Raw genomic sequence first — 12,742 nt, forward strand, 5'->3', positions numbered from 1 at the left:
CTGGAATCATTACATTGTATCATCCATCTATGAAGAAAGCTGTAACCTTCTTGAACAATAGGCTAATAGATGTTTTCTAAACAAAGAACTGTAGAACATTTTATCCTCAAGTATTTGTAGCTGTGCTCATTAAGCTAACCTCATTAACTTTACCAAGTGACTCAGTGTTGAGGAAATGGATGGACTGATTGGAGTGGAGATTGTTCCATTATATGCTGCTGCTCTTTGACAAAGCTTTGTTTGTGTTTTGCTTACCTGAATTTGATATTGCCATGATAAATTGTTGTTGGATCCAGAAATAAAATATTCATTATGTTGCTGCACAGTACCTCACATTAACTTGTGTCTTAGTCACCGGTGGACCTGGTCATAGTTATCATAAATGCTTACTTCCAGATTTGTTTTGAAATATTTAAAATTCTGATTGTGTTCAAGGGGACATTTATTAATTATAGATGTCTTTTTTGATATCAAGTTCAATTTGTGTGTGCCTCACAGCATGGACTGAATAAACCCCTTTTGGCTGAATGTTTTAAATCACATTGAAGACAGTATTTGTGTTTGGAGGACAGTAACACAAAGACTTAAGCATCTTTAAAATGTAATCAATACACTTTTATGCACAGCTGATGTCCAGTGCAATCCAGAGTCCAGCAGAGAGGTAGCTCCATGGAAGTATAATAAAAAAAAAATGACATTCATGATATTCTGAACTAGAACTGGGGATCCAACAACCCAAAGCTGTTGCTCTGAGTGAGCTGACGTTCTTGTGCCTAACACCCTGGTAGTGCACCTTACAGGGAGGCCATTGCAAGACACTGCGCGTAACCTGGTAGTAACTTTAAAATGCGCCTTGAATATAAACGGGCTGCTAATGGAAATGCTTTAAGACTGGCATGATGTGATTATAGTGTGCAATGCAGTGTTTCTTCTTTACTGCCGTCTTCTAGTTGCCCTTTTGGTGACTATTAGCAGCCAGGATATTACAAAGAGATGTGGAAAAAGACAAAAACAGAAATGGAACAAACAAAAAAATGGGCAGGCAGCACAAGGTGTTAACACTGCACATATGTTCACTAAGTGTTAAGAGCTTCCTAATATCACCCAGTGCCAGCTCAGTACACAAACATCTTCCGTAAAAACATCAAAATATACCATAAGGTGCAGTTGGTTCTAGGCATTGTCCAAAAAGGATGCAGGATCGAAAGACGTTTTGGCTTAAAATAAGAGCTAGATGAATGTCTAGGGAAATCTGGAAGAGGTACACAAGGTAGGTAGAGGAGCTCCAGTAAGTCTGGAAAATGCAGTGGACATCAGACACGTGATTAAAAAAAAACCCTTTTATACATTACAAATTTTAATGTCCCATTTCTTTTGATTGTGGTTTGAAGTAATGAAACTGTATTCACACATGTGTTTAAAGGGTCAACATCCTTTCCAGCTGGCTAAGAAGTAGGGCAACTGTTGCCATGAAGCCGCAGAGAGGAAACTCGAAGACATTTGAAGATATCTTTGATTGTTTTTACCCAAACATGGACTTGGCATTTTCAGTGTTGTTCCAGGACGCTGGACACAAGGCCAGTAATGTTGGAGACTTCATTGGCAGCAATGAGCACATTAAGTTCAACAGGACTGGAAAGTAGCGACCTTGCGCCATCCTTTAGTCAGTCAGTCAGTTAGGCTCTCTGGTTAGGACACCTACCGCAGCCACAGGGAGACACTGTACCGTACTGATGTGTTTCTTTGACTGCATACACTCTGATTTATATAACACATAATGAAAGTGAGTTGTGGACACTGTAGTACATATTTTATGTGACATCAATACCGTAACTGTGATGAAGAATTCAGAGCAGCTCACAGAGCAGATAGATGGCACATGTTTCCATGAAAAACCAAAAAACAAAGGGAGACCCTCTTGATGATTCCTTCTTCATACTGCTTTTTCAAAAACCCTTTTACCTGCAGCTATGACATTTTATTTGAGTAATCATGTCTGGTCATTTGAGGTATGCTAGACTTTTTTTGTATTGAGGGGTTAAAGGACACCATGATGTAAGTATTGTACAATACAAGGGGTTGTATGTATAAAGTACTCAGTCTTTGTAAATAGGTTGCATAGATGACATGATTTTATATAAAGGACGAACACTGAAATTCTCAAAGGGCAGTATTCACATGCTGATTTTGTACAGAAGAATGACAGTTATTTCTTGACACATTTAATTTTTTTCCTAAACTTTTTTGGCCTGTTGTTATTGTGAGGCTATACTGTTTTTACATGTGTGCGCTGTATATGCACTCTACAAGAAAAAGATCACTTGCATGCAAATATAATTTTCATTCAATTTTTGACTCAAAATATTAACAAATATTACATTTGGAATATTTTAAGAACTGTTACTGTACATGCAAATAGCCCAAAACTGCCCTTTGTAAGTGTGTTGAACACAAAACCTTGCTTTTTCAAATCAAATGTACAGAAGCATTCCTTATGTCATATTGAAAGCTGCCTTTTAAAAAGACCTGGGTCAAAATAGTGTTTCATTTTCATTCATTTGTTGTTTTTTCCAGTGAATTGAGTATACTGAAGCAGAAAGAAATGAAGAGATGTTTTTCAGTTTGAACAGGTGCAAGTGTACCTACAAAACAATATTTAGTAGGTGATGTACCTGCTATTAATTTTTAAATTCAAGACACAGGTTGTATGTGTGAATGTAAGTAACCTGAAAATCACAATATAAACTGTGATTTATTATTGTAATTGAAATCAACTTTATCTAAGCCACATGATCACAGTTTTGCCCACTTGCTTGTTTTTCTGTTGGATTGTCTATCTGCATGTATATTGTCTGTAAACTTGTATGTCCTTAGGATGCAGTGCTCTGAACAATCTCGGCTGTGCACAAAGGGGGAAATTTACAGTTGGTAACATTTGATTTTTGTTGTTTCAGACAAACAACCTCCCTGTGAGACAATGGGGTTTTCATCAAATAATTTATTTTAAAGATACAAACCATTAATTTCTTAGAGAATTCAACCACTTTCCCCACGGTATCCATTCAGCTCACTACTGTGATTGTGTTCATCGAGAGACGATGGAGAGAAATGTCTGGATCATTGTTGGGTGCTGCAACAAAATAAGGGTCGGCATCTTTAACATTTTACATCTGAAGGTCTCTATGCAACTTTCATATTTCTGTATTGCACATAAGTGGATCTAACTATTTTTTTCAGAAAGCAAGTGTTCATTTGCTTTATTTACTTGGTTTGTCACAATCTTTATTTGGGTTACAAAATACAAGGTTTATGTAATTATATAGTTGTTGATCAACAGCAAAAAATGTGTTTTTAGCAGCACTGAATCCAAGCAGACGCAATATTTGATGTTAAACAATCTATAAACATATACATTTTGATTTTGTGCCAAATGCAAAGCTATAACAATGAAACATGTGGATAGTGTGATAAACCTGTGCACTGCATATTTGATGAGCATTTAAATTAGGCCACAACGCACATGGAGATAAAACAAAAAAGCAGGAGATGAGGTGGAGATCAGCCTGATACACTTGTTCTGCTTCACTGAATTAATTCAAACTGGCATCAAGGTTATGTTAGCTGATTTCTTTTCACTATGATCAAAGAAGTACAATTATATCAATTTCCTTCACATTGTTAACATTTATTTAGTCGAAGTACATCATGCCTTGAGCATAGACATCTGCAAAACAATCAGAACCTAGTATTTTCTATGCCCATGATATTAATGGTGATATAATCACAGCAAATATGTTGGCAGAATAATTCTTAGTAAAGGCCTAAATGTCTTTGACACAAATAAAATATTCGCACATTGTGCTTTTTATTCATATTTATAGTTGCACAATCTTTTCTTTAAGTCACACTGTTTGCATTTATATTTGGAATGTAGAAAAATGAAATGAAAAAACAAACAAACTGTACACAAAACAGTTAACCGGGTTCAATGTGATCACACTAGAAAGCATGAGGTAATTTCTTTGGATTTGAAGTTGTGTAGAACAGTGTCTGAGATTATATAAGTGGGCATTCTACAGAGTTTGCATGTTATTCTTCAGCCTGTATGAAGCACTATTTGTTCTAGTTTTCATCTTTCTTTCTCCTCTAATGCTAATGGAACATTACAGTGCATGTGATGTTTTTTTTTCTGCACAGCTGAGTGACTTTTGTGCATTTCTGGGGGGCTCACAACTTTGAATTGACATGTATGAGTTTGTTTTCCGAGATTCAGTGTTACTTCCAACCACAGGTGAGGTATTAACTGCAATCCACATGCAGAATACCTGTTAGTTAGAACTAAATGTTTATAAGGTACTGATATTATTTTTGCTTTCCAAAAGAGATATATTTTTACTTTTATACTCCAAACAATGGCAGCTGTTGTTACTGATTGCCAAACAGATTCACTGCTCAGTATGAATACAATTTTTAAGCAATTTGTCACTGACTCAGAATAAAGAAAGCCATTTCCAAATAAATTATTTACAGTTGATTTTTTATTTTGTTCCTCTGCATGCATGCCTTTTGTTGTTGTTGGATTTCAAATGTGTTATTGCCTATTATAACAGCAGTGAAGCATCAATTTTCTTACTTCTAACACAATTTTCCCAATTCTTTTTCTCAATATATTAGTTTAAACTGTTTCCACTTTGCACTGCTGTTTGCCCTGTCATTTCCCTTTTTTCCATACTTCTTGTACTAATAACCAGAGGTGTAGCTTTGCATATATGCTACCTGCATTTGCACTTATTGCATATACCCAATTCTGGGCAGGAGAATTTATTAAACCTGCCTTACAACAGTTAGGGATACAGATCAGTACACAATTTACAGACTACACACTATTATGTTACAATGTTTTATGTACTGTAATCTCTATTAATCTTGAATTGCAAGGCCATTTAACACTCGTCCACACCTTGACTCACCTGACCCTAATGACCCACATGATGACTGGATAAGTCAAGGACCCACATGTGACTTCACTGGTCTTGAGGTGTTTTTAACAACTCCACTGAAGTAAAATACCTGGGACAGTCAGACCTGAGGAAGCTTCTCTTATGAAATGTGAAACATCTTCATGGACCTCAAGCAAGTCCAGTTGTCATCTTTATCATTTCAGATATACCATGACCTGGATAAATGAACGTTTCCACAGATTATCTAAAATTATTAATTTATTTCACTTTACTGTCACACATTAGCTCACACTCACTTGTGCATTGTGCCTTAAGTATATGCACCTGACTAACTTAGACATGGAGCTCCAGCTGGAAGTAACCAAGTATCAGAGCTACAGTTATGGCTGTAACTCTCTGTGATCCACAAAATCAGTTTGTGTGGGAAAGAATTTATCCAGTTATACTATAATTGTAATTATTATGGAGCTTTTCTCTCTCTTTCACTCTGTCCCTCTCAACCTGTCACAAACCTCAAGGCCACTAGGGGTTGCCAGATACTTCCATTTCTTCACTTGTAGGTGACACAACTAGAGCTGGTAAAAGAGCCCTCCCAGCCCAGATGGATGGTTTTGTGCTTATGGACGGCAACCCAAAAGGATGCAGTTGAATTCTGTAGGTAGTATGAGACAGTGATCATACAGTCAGTGTTTCAGTGCATCAGGATCGTTTTAAACACATTCCTCAGCCACTCTGTAAGTAAATCATAGATATGTTTCTCTTTTTTGATAGATAAACTAAAGAGAGTTTGAGAAAATCTGACAGTTGCATGGTACAAAACAATTTATTTTATATGTGTGCAAGAACTGATGGAGGTGGTGGTAGTAGTGGTGACAGGTGTATGTCATGTTGGAGGTTTCAAACATTTGGATAAAAGATAAGCAAGAATGTGTGACATTTTGTTCACCCGTGAGCACAGAGTAAACAATGCAGTTAAATATATGTACAAGGCAATGAATTTACAGTATTTCACATGTTTTTATTTCATATTATAATAAGAATCATAATTAATTGACAGACATGTGTCATCAGTCAGCCAGTCAATAATCTCACCTAGATAATGAATCCTTGCCATCTTCATTTCTGTAGAACATTTTAGCATTTAAACAAAGCATTACAGAAGAAAGAGGACCTTGTCTGGTTGCTGAGTTTCCTTTCATACAGCCATCATGATGAGTTTGACCTGAGGGCCATTTCTATGGTGGTCCATCAATACCTGGCTATGGGCAACGGTTCGATAAAGGCCCCACGGGCTGAGGAGAACAACTGCCTGGCCTCCATCCACACAGATACTCCTGCCCTGGACACTGACATCCTGAGGTTAGAATCAAATCTTATGATGATCATGCATGAACTCTATAATGTTAGATTAGCATGATATGGCCTATGAACTTTGTATGTTGTACAAATTAGCATTTTAATTAATGTACTCTTTTGTGTTTTATTGAGACATGCATGTTTGTGAGTGTATGTGTGTGTGCACACCTGGTATTACTCGCATTAGGGACACCACCAAAACCAGTTTACACACTCACATTTTAGAGACCAGATACTAATCCTCACCATGTATGTCACTGAATTGTAGGGTGACAATTTTGTTTAAGGTTAAGGTAAGGGCTGGAGGTAGGCAAGCAGTGATTCTGTTTAATTAAGTCTCCAGAAAATGAATGTAAAGTCCCTAGAAGGAATGAAAACAAATGTGTATGTGGATCTCTGTGTGTGCTCTGCTGCACATACATTTCAATTGGGAACACAACAAACCAGACAACTCCTATTTATCAATATACAGTTAAATGTGCTGGAAGTTGGGTAACCATTCCCACAGAAGTCCAGTAATCATGTTTTGACCTATAACAGAGCCCTGCAGTGGTTATTAGGCAGCACTGTCATAAATTTGCTGAGTCACACCATTCTGTAGTCCGATAACTATAGTATCCTTAATTAAACTGAACCAAGAAACAAGTAAATACTGTACTTACACCCGTAATATTGTCCCAAAGATCCTTGGTATAAGACAGTTTATCAAATATCAAATGTGATTTTATGTTATTCCATTATATTCACTAATGATTTTTTATAGTGATGGCCAATGAATTATCTGTCAAGGTCAATATAATATTTTTATATTTGGTTCAAACACCCTATTTGCTGTGTTTCTGATTCACATATAAAAGTGTTATTTTGTTCACTTACCACATAAGCCATTGATTCACTTTGACATAAGTGGTCGTCGTTTTTTTTTGTGTGCCAAATACCTATGTCCATTCAGCACAAACTGACAGTATGCCTCATGTTTTAGTATATGGTGTTGTGGTAGCAGTTTGTTATTCCACCCAGGTACATCATTATGGGTAGTAAGCACTGCCCTGACTGGAGCCTCTCTCCTCCTACGACCCACTTAGATGGCATAATAGTAACTTCCATCACAACAGTAAAAGCTAACATTCAACTTGTGCATTCTGCCATGATCTCCAGCTTCTGCCACACTATAGTAAACTCTGCAGTTATGAGACAAATGTGGATGTTTGTATTCCTTTCCCTCACTAACACAGTGACTATGTAATGTGCATACTCTCTGTTATTATGGAATAGGAAATTGGATAATGAAAAAAACAACTTAATTTTTTATTTTCAAATCAGGAAAAACATCCTTTTTGCACATATTTAGCCATATATGTACCTGACCAAACAAGCCATTTTCTTGGCATTGAGGAGCAACTTCAATATGGTTTCAAATCAAAACATAGTACTAATTCTGCATTATTAAAAATCTTTAACGATATCCTGTTGGCTAGGGACGCCGAGGATTCGGTTTTATTGGTGCTTTTAGATCTCACTGCTGCCTTCGATACAGTGGATCATGGAATCCTCTTATCTCGCTTGTAGCAGTGTGTAGGAATTCAAGGTACTGTTCTTAACTGGTTCAGATCTTATCTCACAAATAGACGTTTTATTGTTAATATTGGTACCTGTTCATCATCCTCAGCTATCCTTTCCTGTGGTGTCCCCCAAGGATCTGTGCTTGGTCCCATTTTGTTCTCTTTGTACATGCCTCCATTAGGATCTGTCTTAAGGAAATATGGCCTTTCTTTTCACTGTTATGCAGATGACATTCAGATTTACTTACCGTTAAAGGCAACGAGAGGAATGTCATTACAGCCATTGTTTGACTGTTTGATAGACTTGAAATCATGGTTGGCAGTTAACTTTTTAAATCTTAATGAAAATAAAACTGTGTGTGTGCTTTTTGGAGACTTGACAAACTTAACTTCTTTTGACCAGGGCCTGGGCCCCTTAGCTCATCATCTGAAGTTGACTGCAAAAAACCTAGGGGTCATGTTTGATGGTGAGTTAAGATTTAGCAAATCAAGTCAGTTGTGAAATCTAGCTTCTTCCACCTGAGGCTGCTAAGTAAAGTCAAGCCTTTTTTTTTATGATTTTGAGATTGCAATCCATGCTTTTATCACCTCCCGCCTTGACTGTTGCAATGCATTGTGTAGTCACTATGGTGTTAACCAGTCATCCCTCTGTAGTCTTCAGATGGTTCAAAATGCTGCTTATTGTCTTCTAACAAGTACCAGAAAATTTGAGCATATAATTAGCTCATCATCTGAAGTTGACTGCAAAAAACCTAGGGGTCATGTTTGATGGTGAGTTAAGATTTAGCAAATCAAGTCAGTTGTGAAATCTAGCTTCTTCCACCTGAGGCTGCTAAGTAAAGTCAAGCCTTTTTTTTATGATTTTGAGATTGCAATCCATGCTTTTATCACCTCCCGCCTTGACTGTTGCAATGCATTGTGTAGTCACTATGGTGTTAACCAGTCATCCCTCTGTAGTCTTCAGATGGTTCAAAATGCTGCTTATTGTCTTCTAACAAGTACCAGAAAATTTGAGCATATAACCCCGGTTCTGGCTTCTCTCCACTGGCTTCCAGTACATTTTAGAATTGATTTTAAACGGTTGATTTTTGTTTTTAAGGCTCTTAATGGTTTGGCACCATCTTACCTCACTGAATTGGGCCCTTGGCACAAACCTACTAGGTCCCTCAGATCTTCAAACCAGTTTCTTTTAGAGGTTCCTAGGGCCAGATACAAATGCTGGGGTGATCGTGCTTTTACTGTTGAAGCCCCTAAATTACTTACTTTTAAATCATTGTTTAAAACATACTTATTTGCCTTGGCTTTTAATGCACGGTAGGGCCTGATGCATTCCTTTTCATTTTAATTTACTGAATGTGTGTCATCTGTGTGTTTGAGTTATTGTTTTATTTTTGCACTGAATCTATTTATTTTATTTTAGTTATTTATCGTGATTTTATTCTGTCTATGTAAAGTACTTTGGTCAATTGGATGTTGTTTTTAAAGTGCTATATAAATAAATTTGATTTGATTTGATTTGATCTTCTTTAATTTTGAAATCAAACTTTTGAATGAGGAAAGTAGAATTGTGTGGTTAATGTTCTCATATTCCTTTTTCCTTTTTTTATCTTTATGTAAAAATCATCAAACAGACGCATAGGTGTGATTTTACAGTAAAAGCTTTTTTGTTTCTGCTATGAATCTGTTAACAATTTAAACAGTACCTTTCTCAGTAACATTTTCCTCTTATTTAAAAAATGAAAATGTAAAAAACAAACTAAATATTTTAATAATAACATAATGAATCCTTTTTTACAGTATGTGACTGATTACATAGATGATTTTTAAGTGATATGTCCTTTTATGGTACATTCTCTGTTGCTTTTTCCATGTAACCGAACATTAGAGTCTGACAGACTGTGCACATAAACAATCTTTCTTGTGGGACATTTCAAATAATCCTGGGGGCCCTAAGCAGGCACTTAGTTTGCTTATGCCTTGGGGCAGCTCAGCATGCATTAAGAACCGCGTTACTGTCATATTTTAAATTCAAAAGTTTGATATAATCTGACTGGGAAAGAAAGGGTTGATGTCACTATCCTGGTCCTGATCCTGTCTCTATCCCATGTTTCTCTGTTATTTTAGATTTGGCCCTTTGCCTTTGCCCTTTTTTCCTGCTCTGACTACCTGCTCCAACCACACTCACCCGCTTTGGTTCTGAGCAGTCAGTACATAAGCCAGCAGCTAGCAGTCATTCAGTTCAAGATTGTCCACGGAAACACCTTCTATGTCCTCCCCTCTCCTGTAATCTGAACCATGGAGAGGACATTTCTTTTCTTCATTCTTTTATTGTTTTTGTTTTCATCTGAATCACACTATGGGTTTCCAAGTTATTTATTTGTTTGTTGGTTTGTTTGTAATTTAACCTTTATTTCACCAGGAAAACCTCACTGAGGTTAAAAATCTGGCCAAAATCCTGGCCAAGACAGGCAAAAGCATCAGTTATGAATAAACACAGATGCAAATAATACAAATAAATCCAAAAAGCCCTCTCATCAGTCAACAAGTACCTAATAATAAAATAAATCAAATTCCTTAAAAACACTATCAACACTAAAACACAATTTTAAAGCACTAAAACAAATAGACTTAATGAACACCCTGACAGTTGCAAGTACTTGATGAGGTGCTGACTCAGTGCAGCTATAAATCTACAGAAATTAGTGAATGTAATTACAGCTCCCTTTGCAAAGAGTTCCATATGTGAGGAGAGGCATAAAAAGGCTTGCTTAGCAATTCAGTTTGCTTATGTATGCCTGACCTGTGAAGACTTTCAGTCCCTGTGCCTGTGCTCCAGGGGGCCCTGGACCCAGTTTTCTATTTTAACTGTTGGGAAGTCACTACCATCATAAAGAGACATGACATGAAAGTGTAATTCAGGACCACAAAACCTAAGACACGCCAAACTACCATAAAGAGATACTAAATGACCACATAGAGGCAAAAACAGAACCAAACAAACAAACAAACAAACCAAATACATACAATAGAGTCAAATCAACTACAGAGTACAGAAAATTATCAGACCCAGAACAACAGATACAAAACCACCAGAATAAAACACAAAAAAGTCAAGTCAAATTTTATTTGTACAGCAACAACAGTTTAATTTGTAATAATCACAAATCACACATTTGATCAAGATACTTTACATTCTGAACAGCTTATGACGCCCCAAGGACAGAGGGTGTCATATGACAACACAAAACAAGACACTACAACTACAAAAACACATGCAATATATAAAAAGACATGACAAATGACAACAGAGACGCAAAATCACCACCAAGAGGTAATAACTATTGCACAACCAAATATATATATAATTTTTTTGCCAGTGAAGCAGTCCCCTGATTATCAGATAATTGTAATCACAAGAGTGATGATAAATGGTTTGTTATTATTAGTAGTATTAGCAGCAGTAGTGGCAGGAGCAGGAGAAATAAAATTCAAAGAAAATCTTAGAGAAAAATCTCTGTTTTTGTTATGTATTTATGAAAAAAATCACCTGATATATCAGAATATCTGAATTTTAGTCCCTCAGTTATCAAAATTGGTATCAGTCTTAATAATCCTTTACCAGCCAAGCTCTAGATTGTGATGAGAGGTGGTCTGAGCAGGTGTTATTACTATTGCTATTTTGGGTCAAAATCACAAAACCAAAATTGCACTGCACATACACACAGCCTCAGCTGCGCCTCTCTTCCCACCTCAGCGTACACACGTTCTGTTATGATTTGGATTCGCTTCCTGTTCTCGCGCTTTTATTTTGTTTTTTTTCCCCGTTTCACTCCACCTCTCCTGCACCAGCTTTACCATGGTTCCAATCAGCATTCTTTGTTTTCATCTGTTGCCAATCATCCCCCGATCTTCAGCTGCATGTACTGACCCCTTTCCCTCAGTCACTTGCTGGTCCATTACCCTGTCCATGACACTCCACTGTTCCATTCTCTATTCGCTCATTCTCTACCAGCAGCTTACCTGAACTCGCCGACACAAAGTAACTCTCCTGTCGCTTAGTGTATGTACTAACCTGCATGCACGCTGCTGCCGGCTAGCACCTGAAGCTGTTCACTCAGCTTACCTAAACTGTCTGGCACTGACTCTGTGTCAGTACTTGCCTGCTGTTCACGCCATGACTCCTGTATCTGCAACTCCTCGACGACCCACTGCACTGCGTAGACCACTCCAGCCCTGCAACCTCTACCAACCTGAAGCTCCTCACCATCATCTGGTCCCTCCTGAACGTGCATCGACTCTGCCCAACTCCTGAGCCACTTGCGACACCAGTCCGACCAGCTGGTTCATCAACAGACTTTGTCCAACCTCCACATCCACTCGGGTGACCCCTCTCCTGGGAACCTCTCCTGTCCTCTGCCACCCTGGCACCTGCTACTAGTCCTTCTCCGGCATCTACACCCAGATATAGACCTGGTCAAATACCACCTGGAACATTAACCTCTTGCACTATCATTTTTAATAAAGTCTTACTGAATCATCTGTCTGAGTCTGCCATTGAGTCCCTCAGCCCAGAAGTGGTGTCACAGACATAATGTATTCATTCATGGCAGGAAAATACCAAACACGCCAACGTGCAAATAAGTAAAAACAACTTGTACCCAAGGAAAACTGCAGGTTCACAGGAATAGTGCTGGTAAAAAAAAAAATAGACCCAAGTAAATATAGTTGTTTACAAGGGTAAAGAGTTTTGAGAATCATGTTTTCATTGACACGCCCCAATATTGCATTTACTGGTTTAACATGTAGGTATATACGACCACGTTCAACATTTCTCACTACATGTTCAGTTGTCTGGCTTTGTGA

The sequence above is a fragment of the Monopterus albus genome, unplaced genomic scaffold, assembly GCF_001952655.1.
Source record: "Monopterus albus unplaced genomic scaffold, M_albus_1.0 scaffold87.1, whole genome shotgun sequence".
Taxonomy (NCBI): domain Eukaryota; kingdom Metazoa; phylum Chordata; class Actinopteri; order Synbranchiformes; family Synbranchidae; genus Monopterus; species Monopterus albus.